The sequence below is a fragment of the Coenobita brevimanus genome, chromosome 110, assembly GCF_032717465.1.
Source record: "Coenobita brevimanus isolate Jiangsu-jjx chromosome 110, ASM3271746v2, whole genome shotgun sequence".
Lineage (NCBI taxonomy): Eukaryota > Metazoa > Arthropoda > Malacostraca > Decapoda > Coenobitidae > Coenobita > Coenobita brevimanus.
In genome coordinates, this window is record NC_137063.1 from 12,220,542 (window position 1) to 12,236,003 (window position 15,462).

At 42.2% G+C, this 15,462-nt stretch overlaps 1 protein-coding gene and 1 non-coding gene across 2 annotated transcripts in view; one reads left to right on the forward strand and one right to left on the reverse strand.

Moving 5' to 3' along the window:
* Nucleotides 1-15,462, forward strand: part of LOC145417306 (uncharacterized) — a 564,754-nt gene that overhangs the window by 112,070 nt on the left and 437,222 nt on the right. The gene's annotated exons all lie outside the window — the stretch shown is intronic.
* LOC145417669 (5S ribosomal RNA) lies at nucleotides 14,430-14,548 on the reverse strand. Its single transcript, XR_013900533.1, has one exon. It is a non-coding gene; the product is annotated as a 5S ribosomal RNA (ribosomal RNA).

Below are 15,462 nucleotides of genomic sequence, written 5' to 3' on the forward strand. Positions count from 1 at the left end.
AATAGAAATGTAAATAATATAAATAAAATAGAGAACGTAAATAGAAATGTAAATGATTAGTATTATAAGAATACGATTATATATACTAGGAGTAATGAAAGTGAAAGTTTCACTCTAGCATGTATGAATACTATGAGTTATGAGAGTGAAGGTGAAAGTGACATTCACTCTCAATGCTAGTATACAGGACGAAAAAGTGAATGCTATGTATTTTACTGAAAGAAATTGAATGCCTACTGTGATAATAAACTACTATTACTGAAGGAAAATTATTGATAAAGACTGTAGATATATATAAGTGTTATATAGTACTAGAAATATAAAGTGTGAGTGTTTTTATGAATAATAAATGACAGAACACCAGCGGCGAACTAGCGCAAGTGGGAAGGTCATATGCCCTCGTAATTTTCATTGCTTTCACAGTATTTTTTTTTTGGAGTATGGATTCCAAACCATTTGAGAATCATAGAATAGTGTTTCTAGTGATAATATCAGGCTGTGGTAATCATATTACAGGTTGTCGGGAAGTGTAAGGTGGAGACTTCGTTACCCAATTTCAGAGGTCTCCACAAGTCCTGCGGTACTCGACGAAGGTTCAACAAACACCCCAGGAGAAAGCTGAAGGTATGTGCCATAAGCATATGTGATTTTAATATTCTAGGACTAATAACTGATTTTTGGCAAATATTTTTAGAGAATCTGTCGGAGCACGAATATGCCTGCGGGAGCCGCAAGAAAAAGCAAAACAAGCCCGCGGTTAAAGGGTTAAGGGGCTAATGGCAGCTCTCTATGCTGCTAGATCTCCGGCAGCCTCACTCTTCAGTCCCTTATCCCTGAAGTCACACTTCTTACCCTCCGCACCCAGCTGTCATCCTCCATCGTCTCAATTTGTCCAAAATCATCTCACTCTACCTCTTTTCATCACAACACTAATACATTCCAGTCCCATCCTTCCTCTTAACTTTCAGTTGTAATCCTTGTGCCGCAGGCCTTATATTCAAGGACACACTATACATCCATCTATTCATTGTCACTTCTTTATGTTTGATCTTACAAATATGCTCATCCTTTACTGTGTAAGCCTCGCTACCATACAGCATTACACTCCTAACACCCACGCACAAAGATCCCATAGCATGGAGGGGGAGTCATCTCATTGTGAGAAGAGGCAACAGCTCCTTGAATCTCCTTTAGTCACTCTGCACTCTAACCACAAAGGTAGCTTCATCTCCACCTCCAGCACTTAACGTGTCCCCCAAATAAGAAAACTCTTCCACACACTCAAGAGTTTTTCCAGCAAGATGATTCCGTTCACTCCTGATAATCTCTGCATGGGCTCCTTGACACACCACGCAAACGAAATCAGCAATATTTCATGGCGCACCTCTAATACTGCTGCATCTCTTAAGCACCCACTTATTGCAAATGCTGCCCAAGATGGAGTTACGTCTCACACCGTTCTGGCAAACTGAACTTGGCCACACTTCCTCTGGTTTGACAGTACTGCCACCAGCCTTAGCTGTCATCACTTCTATATATATTTACTCTCAAACCCTTGTACCCCATTCCATCTCTCCCTTTCCTGCATCTTTCCTTCACCTCCCATTTACTTTCTGCAGTCAACAATAAGTCATCAGCATCTCCCATGGGAGTCCATTTCTAAGTCTTCGGAGAGAGTTTCAAGCACCATGACAAACAATAAAGGGCTCAGGACTTACCCCAGATGGATGCCAACATTCATGCAAAATTCTTCCCTCAAATCTCCATTCACTTTCACCTCGGTGCAAGCACCCACATACATAGCCATAACCACTCTAACCAGTCACTCCTCATTCCCAAGCTTTCTCATTGCCCACTACACCACGATAGTGCCCCTGCTCACATGTCATTCCTTATCCATGTCTTTTTGGCAGAGCGCAAGACAAATGTCATACGCAAGTTGCCTCACTCTCTGGATTTTTTTTTTTTTTTTCCCCCAAAGGTGAAATCCATCCTGAAAGGTCAGTAATTTCAGATGATAAGAGAGAGAGAAGATAATTTGCCAAGTGCAATAAATACACTTTCTTTCAAGGGGGTGTACCTTGATGACCAATTGACATACGTGATATGGCTAGTGTTAGACTAAAGCTTAAAGGTGTCACACAGCACTCGCTTTGTCATCACACCTGCCAGATAGTTGGTGCACTGTTTAAAAAATTTGGTTTCTTTTTGGACAGACCTAATACATATAATGAAGTCCTTCCCAGCTGTCATCTTAGCTGACTCTCCCTGACTTCCTGTAGGCAACAGACATTCTCCTGCCCCTCACTCAGAGTCTACAACTTTCCCTGCTTTACCCTTCAAACTACCTACATTCCACGATGCCAGTCTGAACCCCTTAGGCAGTTTCATTACTACAGGCCTGCTTTTCATGTTTTTGCTTTCCGTTTTTGTCATAAGGCAGATAAATGAAGGGAGAGATGGATTTCAGGTCCTGCTCACCACCACAGTCTCAAGTCCTGATGTGGACCAGGAACCCATACTCCACCAGCCATGGCCAGTGGCTGTGGCAGTGGCCTTGGAGCACCCTGCAAGGTTGGCTACAGGGACGCTTTCCAAGGTGCACCTTGGCTCTGTAATTGCCTTGCCATTATGCATCCACTAATAGGGCAGCCTCCTGGTCATTACTGCCAGGTTCAGGCCCCTCTCTGTTGGGCAGAAGCAGCAGCTTGGGAGTGGCAATACCCTGTACTCTCTGGCACAGATCCAAGCCCAAACCCATCCTGATCCCAGAACTACACTAGTGGAGTCTGCGCAATGCCTACCCTCAGGTCCACCACTAGGTAGGAAGGTAGTTTTTCTGGCCAAATGCCCTTGCTTGTACCAACCCCCATGACATAGTGGAGTATGTTTGGTATGTAAAGCGCATTTAGAGGAGTGCATGAGATAATTAGAGAAAAGTGTTTGGGAGAGTATGCTGGCCAATTCTAGTCTAGTGAAACAGGAGCTCCAGCTCTCCCTCTCGCCAGCATTCCCACCTTCCGCAGGAGTGATCGACTGGTGCTACAGTCTACTCCCTGCCAATATACTAAGAATAATTTCATTCTTACTAAATGCTCTGAACCCTCTGACTCAGATTCTTCCTGCTCTTTCTGCCATCTTGCTGAAAGTCTTCCTAACAACTTTATTTCTTCCTTCTTCCTCCCTCTTTCTGTTCAGATGGTTCTGTAGGTGCTTCTTTAACTGGAAAGGCAGGACTGTTTGTCCAGACTTTCTCCTCCAGTTCCACCTAATGTGATTCCGGTGCTGTGCTTCCATCTCTCTCCACCTCTAATTTCCTCATGACTGACATTAAAATTTGTCTGATTCTTGTACTTTTTACCCTCATTTGCCTCAGTGCTAACAATGCATAACCCCTTAACCGCGGGGCGTCACTTTCGTGATGCTCGGCCACAATGGATCATACCGCGTGGCGTCACTTTTGTGATTCTGTGTTATTTTGAATTATCCCGGGCTCTCAAGTGGTGGCTTGTATCATCTATCAGTACTGCCAATGTCCAACACTAGTCAGCACTCCAAATCTCATCTGTACTCCCATCCATTGTTGACATTTTAGCGATTTTACCCCCTTCGTGACTCCCCTCCTTCCCTGCCCTCCATTACCCTGTCCTCTCACCTCCCACGCCGCGCTGCACTACGCAAATTTCCCCCGGATTTTTCCACAGATTTCATCCATTGAAATAAGCCCTATGCCCTATACTTATACAAAATAATATATACCAAAAAAAAATAAGGTAAGTGATAGTGTTATACACCAGGAATTGGCTAATTATCACCTGACAACACCTCACGTGCATTCATTTGCTACATTACCACGGTAATTTCCCCTTTGAATTATGCCTTGTAATCGATGTCTGTAATAAAAATATATACTGTATCAGAAAGGAAGGGAGAAGCCTAAGTGACATTTACATTCACCAGGAACTACCTATTTCTTTATGTATTACCGAGATTTTCTACCTATAAAAAATTAGCATGTAAGTTAGCAGCAGTCAGCCTCAGTGTCATTGTCAACCCTTCCCTTCTCAGATGAGCCGCGGCATTTAGTTCCTTGTCCTCCGCTGTAGTGAAACCATGTCGCACTCGCGTCCCGCCATTCCTGCCGCTTCTGCGCCCATTGCAAAGGGCCCCGTGACCTCTACCCCTAAGAAAAGTAGTGAGGGAAGCAGGAAAGGACTTAAGTGACTCTGCAGTGGCACGTGAACTTGCAGAATTGTCCATGGTGATGATGGACAATGATTTTGACAATTCAGGTGAATCGTGTGATGAGCCGGGTGAGGTTATCGTGCCAGAAAGTGCTACAGTGAGTGCTTCAGTGTAGGAAGTAGTCTCTAGCTCCAAGGGAAAGGAGCCGTTAGTGCAGCAAGGCAAGGAATTTGGGAAGGGAGTGAAAAGGCAGCGTGTTAGCCCCAGAACAATGCCCCCGCGTGACCCTTTCAGAAAAGGAAAGAGGCTAAGTTAAGAAGTGAAGAACAACAAGTTGATGGCCAGGTAATTGAAGTACTTAGAGCAAAGTACTGGAGTTTACATTCTGAAGTAAAAAGACTCGTTAGACGTGATAAGAGGAGACTATATGATGAAAAGGCGACAGAGACAGAAATTAAATTAAGTAAAAATGACGGTCAGAGCACAAGAGCAGTGTATCAGGCCATAAAGGAGTTAACTGGGACTGAAAAGAGAAGGAAGGAAATACCTGTACGAGATAGAAATGGTAATTTGATGACTAAAGATTTGGATATAAAAGGAAGGTGGAAAGAGCACTTTGAATCTGTTCTAAATAGACCAATCCCAGTTGAAGAGGACATTTTGCCAGCCGAGAGAGATTTGCAGATAGAAACAGGGGATATAACTTTGGAAGAGGTAGCAAAATCTATAAAGGAGTTAAAGAATTTTAAGGCCCCAGGAGAGGATGGAATATTCCCTGAAATGCTTAAGGTGGAAAATGACAAGTTGATGAATGCACTTTTGAAACTTTTTAACCCGCCCTGTCCCGTCGACGTATGGGTACGTTGCAACGATTTGCATTTGCCAGTCCCGGCGACGTACCGGTATGTCGTGCAATTGCAAGGTCCCTAATTTGCACAGTTTTCAATTTTCGCGCGTGATTTTTCGTATTTATACATGGGACACCTTCCTCTATTCCTCTACAAGATGCCAAGCAGGGACAATGCCTTACACCGCATAACCTCCCCCCTCCCCCCCTCACGCCATTGTCTCTGCAATTCACCTGTTACCAGTGACCTGGCCAATAAAGACATTCAGGGCCAGAGTGATTCCCCAATCGATGACAATGTGGAGGACAAGGTTTACATAGCATTACAGGAAGAAACAGTCAGAAATGATGATCAGGTAATGTGGGAAAAAAAGGTCATGAATGGTGATTAGTTAGTGAGTGAAACAATGCATATAATGCCTATATTACTGCTTGAAGACCAATATACTCTCATCCATCCATCCATCCATTGCCAGACGCCATGTATCCCAGACGGGGTGGCCAATGGCTTAGAGTTAATTGTTTTACAGGGAGGGGCACTAATCCTCCACCAACCCCACTTGACACGTAGGGATGCCAACAGCATCTGGTGTTCCCAGGCGGTCACCCATCCAAGTACTAACCAGACCCAACGTTGCTTACTACATGTAAATTCGTACCAAGTAAATAGATAAATACCGTTTATGAGTGGATAAAATAGTTACCCTCCCATAGAACTCGTTTTCTTTGGTGCCAGCTTGTTAGAAAACCCAGTCAGGTAAGGAGGAACCCCTACCTGGATTGAGTTTTTAAAACCTCAGGTGAGCGATTTCTCTATGAATTTTCGATGTTTCTCACCAAAAGCGGAGGTTTTAGCCAAAAAGAAAATGTTCAAAAATACCTCGGGACTGGGGGATGTCGGAGGTGCGGAAAACCTCGGGACGTGACGGTTTAATGTGGCCTGGGATAATGGTGGAATTCCAGAAGAGTAGAAAAATGGAGTGATTATAAAAATACCAAAAAAGGGTGATTTAAGTTTGTGTGGCAATTGGAGGGGGATAAGATTGACACCTGTAGTTGCAAAAGTCTTCCAAAATCTTATTAACAGAATAGAGCCTGTAATTGATAAAATTTTAAGAGAAGAACAAGCGGGATTTAGAAAGGGTCGAGGTTGTAATGATCAGATTTTTATTGTAAGGCATCTAATGCAACAAGCTAATGAGATGAAAATGCCACTTAGTATGTGTTTTGTGGATTTTGAAAAGGCGTTTGACAGTGTTTCACGTGGAGCTGTGTTGAAAATTATGAGATTCTATGGTATACCAGAAAAGTTTGTAAATATTATTAGAAGCCTGCATGAAGGTACTTTTTGGAAGGTAATGGTGGGTGGTTCTTTGAGTGATCCATTTCTAGTTAGATCAGGAGTGATTCAAGGAGGAGTTATTTCACCATTGTTGTTTGTTTTGGTTATGGATTATGTTATGAAAAAGGTTGTAAGGAGAACAGGTGCAGGAATTAAGTGGAAAGAAAATAAGAACCTGGTGGATTTGGACTATGCTGATGATATTGTACTGATTTGCGGAAGTATTTACGAGATGCAGAGGATGCTAGATTGTCTGGTGGAGGAAGGAGAAAAAGTGGGATTGGTAATAAATTGTGGAAAGACTGAAATTATTAACATGAACTTGGAGAACCAAATCGATTGTGTAATTGGGAATAATGTGGTGAAGAATGTAGAAAACTTTAAATATCTGGGAACGATTGTATCATCTAATGGATCATTAAACAATGAAATTGAGGAGAGGATTAGACAGGCCTGGCGAGCTGTTGGAATGTTGAAATCTGTTTGGAATAATAATATGCTTTCGGTACATACTAAAGTGAAAATTTACAAATCCATTGTTAGACCAATTTTAATTTACGGGCATGAGTCATGGTACAGTACAATTGCAACAGATCAGATAGTATTAGTATTTGAGAATAAAATACTGAGAAGGATTCTTGGGGTAAAGTGGCATGACAGAGTTACAAATGCATGAGTAAGGGATATTACGAGAGTGGAACCAGTTAATGAATATGTGAGACTGTCTCGCTGGAAGTGGCTGGGGCACATATACAGAAAAGAAGGTAGTTTAATACAGGATGTGCCAGAGTGGACTACTAGAGGAAGAAGAGGTAGAGGTAGGCCGAGGGAAACCTGGTTGAGGACAATGAAAAAAGAAGCAGGAGAGTAGTGTTGGTGGGACCTGAAGGAGATGGCAAGAGACAAATATTGGTGGAGAGAGTTCATTGAGGCCCTATGAATCCCGAGGGGTGCCACAGGAAATGATTGATTGATTGATTGATTGATACAGAATATATATATATCTATCTATCTATCTATCAATAGCCCGACGCCCTAATCCCGCAAAGGGTGGCCGTAGACAAAATGCCTCCAAGTCACTCTGTCACCCACCATTTGACTAGCCTCCCCCCAACTCACCCCCCCCTCCCTCAGATACCTCTCAACTCCATCCCTCCACCTCATCCTCGGTCTACGCCTCCCTCTCCCTCCCTCCACCTCACCTACATACACCCTCTTAGTCAGTCTTTCATTTTCCATTCTCTCCACATGTCCAATATATATATATATATATATATATATATATATATATATATATATATATATATATATATATATATACAGTAGAAGTCCGATTTTTCGGCATCTATGGGACCAGGCAAGTGCCGAAATATCAAAATTGCCGAATTATCGAAAACCCTACCCACTCAGTACCTTATATGTTTCGGTGAACACTATCATCATTACTCATATCATTACAAATGTGTTTGGAGAGAGTACTGTATACTGTTTGATACTGTACAATACTGTAATGAATACAGTACTATACAGTGGAAGCTCAATTATCCAGGCTCGGATTATCCAGCTTTCGGTATATCTGGGCCGTGACCCAATGGTTCAGTGGTATAGTAATTCATAGAATTATCCGTACGATAGCTCCGGTTTAAACAGGAAGCATCCAGTTTCTAGGGAGAGAGGCATGGATAAACCAGAGAGAGTCTTGCTCACCCTGCCCCCACCCACACCTCCTGCTCACAACTCGATCACAAGGGTGGTAGGATGGAGTTTGGTGAGGCAACTGTTACTCCTGACGTAGCCTAACCTTGCTTAACTACTTAATAATTTAACCTAACCTGACCTAACCTGGGCTCCAGTTGGGAAATTGGGAAACTAAATCCACTTTTGTGTACGATGAGTTTCATCCATTATGCCCGAAGCAATCGTAGGTACGGCTTAAAGAACGTGATAAAAGAGAAAATCTTTCAGCAAGAGAAGGTAATTTACTACCCTCAAAATAGAAAAACACAGAAAACAAACTGGAGGAATATGAAGTGAATTGGTGAGGTCTTTAGGCTGTATGCTTAGACGAAAAGTAATGGGTTTCCAAGTTTTAGGGAACAAAATGAAACAAGAATGTCTGCTAATCAGAAAAAAAAAAAAAATACTCATCTCATGTGTTCTCGTAAGTTAGCATTGAGTTCTGCATTTTTCGTTAGGTATCGCGCCTCCCAACACATTTCGTACCAACAGAGCATTGTTATTTCTTCCTCTTACATTTACTGTTCACTCTTTTGTTCGTTCTTAAGTGTACTGTATGTGTGAAAGAGAGAATTAATACAAACAATAATGCATTCCATTAACCCCATCATAGCTGTCAGCCTCGAACAATACTTTAATGTACCGGTGTCAGGGATGTTGGGTTAGGGAGAGCTATAAAAAACTGCGAACAATTATGGGAAGGGAACGAAGGTCACTGGTATGTTTTCACGACCCTCCTCTACCATCTTAAACAGTCAGGCGGCCTGCCACTTCATCTCAGATGTTTTCGCCGATATGTTTAAATGCTAATGTAACATGCACCCTAATTATGAGTAAGTTTCTTCCAATATGCCGGAAACAAACGTAGGTAAGGCTTAAGGAACGTTATGATAATAAGAAAACAAACTAGAAAAATACAAAAACAAACTAGAGAATATGAATTGAATTGGTAAGGTTATTACGCTGTATGCTTGGACGAAAATTTAAGAGTTTCAAAATTATAGGGGACGAAATGGAACAATTATGTTTACTAATAAGAAAAAATACTTTCATCTCAAGTGTTCTTGTAAGGTGGCATTCAGTTCCACATTCATTGTTCGATGTCGCTTCCCAACACATTTCGGACCGACAGAGCATACAGTTATTTCTGCTCCTTACAGTTAAGTGTACATTTATTGCACATTCTTTTGTTCGTTCGTGTATGTGTGAAAGAGAGTATTGATACAAACAATAATGTATTCCATTAACCCCTTATGGCTGTTAGCCTTGAACAATGCTTTACTGTACCGGTGTCAGGAACGTTAAGTTAGGGAGAGCCATAAAAACTGCGAACAATTATGGGAAGGGAACCAAGGTCACTGGTATGTTTATACGACCCTACTCTACAATCCCAAACAGCTCAGCGGTCCTTTCATCCCAGATGTTTTCGCCGATATGTTTAAATGCTAAAGTAACATGCACCCTAACTTTATGTTTAAATTCTAATGTAACATGCCCCCTAATTTTCTTTCACGGATCATAACAAATCACAAGATGGGTTTAGGGAGGAGGGGAAAAAGCCAGGTGTAACAGACGAGTCTTTTCACATCTGTAAGAAAAAGAAACTGACTTTATAACTTTGAAAAAATGGTTTCAAGGTCTGCCACGGGAGTACACAAATTTCTGAACTCACGAACACTGAGTATTTGAGGGGGGTAAACATATGCTTTGCTGTAAGCAGTAAAAGCACCTTACCAAATCAGTTCATCCTGATAGTCTGTTATATTTTTCTGATTATTTCTGGATTGGTAAATAAACATTTCTTGTTAAATCTTTCCCCGCTGTTTTTATCTGTTCTGGTGTGACGACTCTTTGATTCGTTAACGTAATGGCAGAAGACACTGTTCTAATCTAAGTGTTTAAACCTGGCCTAACCTAGCTTAACTGCACCTAATAATGTCTCTATCTATCTATTGCCAGACGCCTCAATCCCGTTTGGGGTGGCCACAAACAAATCGCCTCCAAGTCGCCCTGTCCCCCGCCATTTCACTACCCTGCTCCCAACTCACACCCCCCTCTCTCATATACCTCTCCACCCCATCCCTCCATCTCATCCTCGGTCTCCCCCTCCCTCTTCCACCCTCCACCTCACTCACATACACTCTCTTCGTCAGTCTTTCACCCTCCATCCTCTCCACATGGCCAAACCACCTCAGTGTGTTCCTCACAACGCTTCCTATCACATCCACATCAACACCACAACGCTCCTTTATATCCTCATTCGTCAGCCTGTCTCTCCACGTGACTCCACAAGCTCCTCTTAAATAACTCATTTCCACTGCTCTCACTCTTGACTTGTGTCCTTCCAACAACGTCCAAGCTTCACTTCCGTACGTTAGAGTTGGTATCACAATACTGTCATGTAGTAACTTTTTTACTTCCATGCTCACTTCCCTGTTTCTTATCACTGCTTTCAAGGAACCAGCAACCTTTCTTCCCTGCTGTACCCTTTCAAGCACTTCACCCTCCAAACCTCTATCCTTACTCATCACACTACCCAAATACTTAAACGTACTCACATTTTCCAATTCCTCACCATCCAACCTCGCTATACATTCACTGACTTCACCTCTCTCAAAGACCATCACTTTACTCTTCCCTACATTCACCTTTAGGTTCCGTTTCTTACACACTCTCTCAAACTCATCCACCAAGCCTTGCAGCTCCCCTTCATCTTCACTCAACAACACAGTATCATCTGCAAACAACAGTACAGGGAGTTTCCAAACACTATCCTCTCTCACCAGGGCCACTCCAACATCCACTACCCTACCTTGTACCTCTTTTATTACCCCATCCATGTACAGATTGAACAACCATGGAGACATGACACATCCCTGTTTCAAACCAACTTTCAAAGAGAAAAATTCACTTAGTTCACCATCCACACGCACTGCAGCCTTAGCACCATCATACATACTCTTCACAGCATTCAACAACTTCCCATCTACTCCATATATTCTTAACACTTTCCACAATCCTTGTCTATCCACCCTGTCATATGCTTTCTCCAAATCCATGAAAGCCGCATACAACTTCTTTCCCTTCTCTAGAAACTTTTCCACTAAAGATCTAAGAATGAATATCTGATCTACACAACCTCTTCCCTTCCTAAAGCCTCCCTGTTCTTCTCCAACTAATTTCTCTGTTCTTTCTCTAACTCTGTCTATAAGTATCCTACCATACACTTTTCCTATTATACTAAGAAGACAAATGCCCCTATGATTACCACACACTTCTTTTTCCCCTTTTCCTTTGTACAAGGGAATAATTATACCTGACTTCCAATCCTCCGGGACTCTACCTTCCTCCCAGGCCAATCTGCACATCTTCCACATCCATTCTACTACTATCTCTCCCCCATGCTTCAGCATCTCACCACACACTCCATCAATTCCTGGGGCTTTCCCCGATTTAACTTTCTTCATTGCTTCCACAACCTCTATCCTACTGATTTCTACCTGTCTTCTCCCCTCCCTCCTTCTCCCAGCCATTCCCCAGCCACTTATACTCGCATTACTTCCATCCTCTACGTTCAACAATTCCTTAAAGTGTTCTCTCCATCTGCTCACTTTTTCTCCCTTCTCCACTAGTAATCTACCATGTTTATCTTTCACTCCCCTGCTAATAATGTAACCTAATCTTCAGTTGGGAAGTTGGGAAACGAAGTCCACATTTGAGTACGATGAGTTTCGTCCATTGTGCTGGAAACAATCGTAGGTACAGCTTTAGAACGTGACGATACTAACAGGGAGGAAATCTTTCAGTAAGAAAACGTGATTTACCGAACTGAATATAGTCTGAAAAATACTGAAACAAGCTGGAGGAATATACATTGAACTGGAAAGGTCATTCTGGTACTTAAGTGTACATTTACCGGTAAATAAATCAGTCTAACAGTACAGTACTTGTGTTTCCGCCGGATTAATCGTGCTTTTGGATTAATCAGGCACCCCTTAACACCATATAGCCCGGATAATTGGGCTATCTCTGTACATGAATATGAAAAATAAAGAAATTAGTGAACATACTGTATATAAATGTAATGGTACAGTAGGCCTACAAGTTCACATGCACTTACCTAAACTTATAGTAGGTTCCTTATTTACATATGTACAATAGAAGGGGTTGATTGGAGTCTGCTACTGCTGGAAGAAGTCCCCAGCACACTCGAATAGTAATTTCAGAGGTATTTCGGTACGAAGTTCACAAAGCACACAGAAGAATCAAGAGAAGTCGGCAGCAGCACGGCAACAACTCGGAAGAATGGCGAAACAGATTCTCTTTCCCATGCTAGACTCACTACATGTTTGTCCTCTCTTTATGCTATAGGAGAAAGAGCTAGCCTCTGAGCTTCAAGGCAGAGGTAGACTCGTTCCATCACTTTCACTATCTCACTCACTAAGGCGGGTAGCTAGCTGGCGAGCCTCATGGAGAATTTCAAGACTGACGAAAAAAATCGGAGAATCTGCCGAACGATCGGAGATTTTCGTAAATGGGACTATTTCTCAAAACTGCCAAAATGTCAGATTTGCCGGGGAATTGGATGCCGAAATATTGGACTTTTACTGTATATATATATATATATATATATATATACAGTAACCCCTCCAATATCCGGATCAATAGAGCCATAGGCAGGTCCGGATAGTGGTCCTGTCCGGATATTGGGCCCCAGCTTATGGACTTGTACTTATGGGCCCTAACTCTGAAAAACACCTATACAACTCCCTCTGGACATGCATTGCACCTATTTAAGACCCAAATCACACCAATAAGGGACATAAAAGACTGAAATAAATGCAAAAGAACCATAAAATGAGGTTTTAGAGGTGAGTTTATACAATATTGAACATTCTGGGTACTTACAAGTCCCTTGCTCTTGGACTGGTTTGAACCGCCAGTTTGCAGTCCACAGTTAATCCTCTGCACTCTAAATTCTAATTTCTTAACACTGCACAACACTGTAAATTCCCGTGTGTTCTAGTGGCAAGGTATTGCAGTTTATTCACTGTTTATTCACAAAAAACAAGCACCTGTGGCTTGCACTGTTATGAGTATCTGCTCTCCATCGGAGTTAAGCTGTGACTGTTGATGTTGGTGGGGCAACAGAGTTGCCAGATTGCAACAGCCACATTACCAATCTCCTCAACTTTCATTGTCAAATATAACTTTTCATTACCAAATTCGTAAAGCTAGCATATATTCTTCACTAATTATATATACAAGTGGAAATACATGTAATCACTCTCCTTATAACTAACACCATGTTGATTATTTTCACACTATGTAGGGTAGCAGATTAATCAGAGAGAGCAAACAATCCACCATCTCCATCCTGTGTATCCTCATACATGTGAAAAATCCATTTGGTAATGCATTATTCTAATTCATTACCAAACAAATTTTTCATTACCAAATTGGACCACAATTGGTAATGAAAAATACCAAATGGCAACCTGACAGGGGAGGGGGGAGGGGGAGGAAGGAAGGGGTGAAGGGACCATGGTGTAACAGCTGTTTGGCGCCAGGTGGGAATTTCAAATTATGGGAGGGAAAAAGTCAGATTTTTTTCGAATTTTTGCGGTTTTTGGCCCATTTTCGGAATATTGGATCCCAGGAGGATTATGTCCGGTTAGTGGGGATGTTCGGATATTGGGCGTTCGGATATTAGAGGGATTACTGTATATACTGTGGAGCCTCTGTGGTACAGTGGTAGAGTGTGCATTTCGTACATGGGTGGACCAGGGTTCACGCCCCGCCAGGATAATAAACTTTGGGAGTGTTCACCCGGCCACGTACTGCATTGGCGGACACAAGGGGTGCTGTAGTTGAACCAGTGTCGCTTACTGTAAAGTATGCTTGCACCCAGTCGGCTTGCGTGGGCTGATTACATTTGGTTCACAGACTACACACACATCCAAAGCCACACCTCCAACACTACAATTACACTTACAAGCATTTCTCACCCTACATACAATCTCTACCAGACAGCCCAAGCCACTTGGTCAAGATACATTGGCTGTATCGTCCCGACTTCGGTCGGGATAGGCCGGTCCTGCAGTGGATACTCAAACGATTGATGATGATGATGATGATATATACTGTATATATATATATATATATATATATATATATATATACTGTATATTCATTCATTCATTCATTGCCAGATGCCATGTATCCCAAACGGGGAGGCCAAGGGCTTAGAGTTAATTGTTTTACAGGGAGGGGCACTAATCCTCCACCAACCCCACTTGACACGTAGGGAGAACGTTATGCCAACAGCATCTGGTGTTCCAAGGCGGTCACCCATCCAAGTACTAACCAGACCCAACGTTGCTTAACTTCGCTGATCGGACGGGAAGTGGTGTACTCAACGTGGTATGGCCGTTGGCATATATGTATATATATATATACAGTGGAAGCTCGATTATCCAGGCTCGGATTATCCAGCTTTCGGTATATCCGGGCTGTGACCCAATGGTTCAGTGGTACAGTAATTCATAGAATTATCCGTACGATAGCTCCGGTTTAAACAGGAAGCATACAGTTTCTAGGGAGAGAGGCATGGATAAACCAGAGAGTGTCTTGCTCACCCTGCCCTCACCCACACCTCCTGCTCACAACTCGATCACAAGGGTGGTAGGATGGAGTTTGGTGAGGCAACTGATACTCCTGACGTAGCCTAACCTTGCTTAACTACTTAATAATTTAACCTAATCTAACCTAACCTGGGCTCCAGTTGGGAAATTGGGAAACTAAATCCACTTTTGTGTACGATGAGTTTCATCCATTATGCCCGAAGCAATCGTAGGTACGGCTTAAAGAACGTGATAAAAGAGAAAATCTTTCAGCAAGAGAAGGTAATTTACTACCCTCAAAATAGAAAAACACAGAAAACAAACTGGAGGAATATGAAGTGAATTGGTGAGGTCTTTAGGCTGTATGCTTAGACGAAAAGTAATGGGTTTCCTAGTTTTAGGGAACGAAATGAAACAAGAATGTCTGCTAATCAGAAAAAAAAAAAAATACTCATCTCATGTGTTCTCGTAAGTTAGCATTCAGTTCTGCATTCTTCGTTAGGTATCGCGCCTCCCAACACATTTCGGACCAACAGAGCATTGTTATTTCTTCCTCTTACATTTACTGTTCACTCTTTTGTTCGTTCTTAAGTGTACTGTATGTGTGAAAGAGAGTATTAATACAAACAATAATGCATTCCATTAACCCCATCATAGCTGTCAGCCTCGAACAATGCTTTACTGTACCGGTGTCAGGGATGTTGGGTTAGGGCTATAAAAAACTGTGA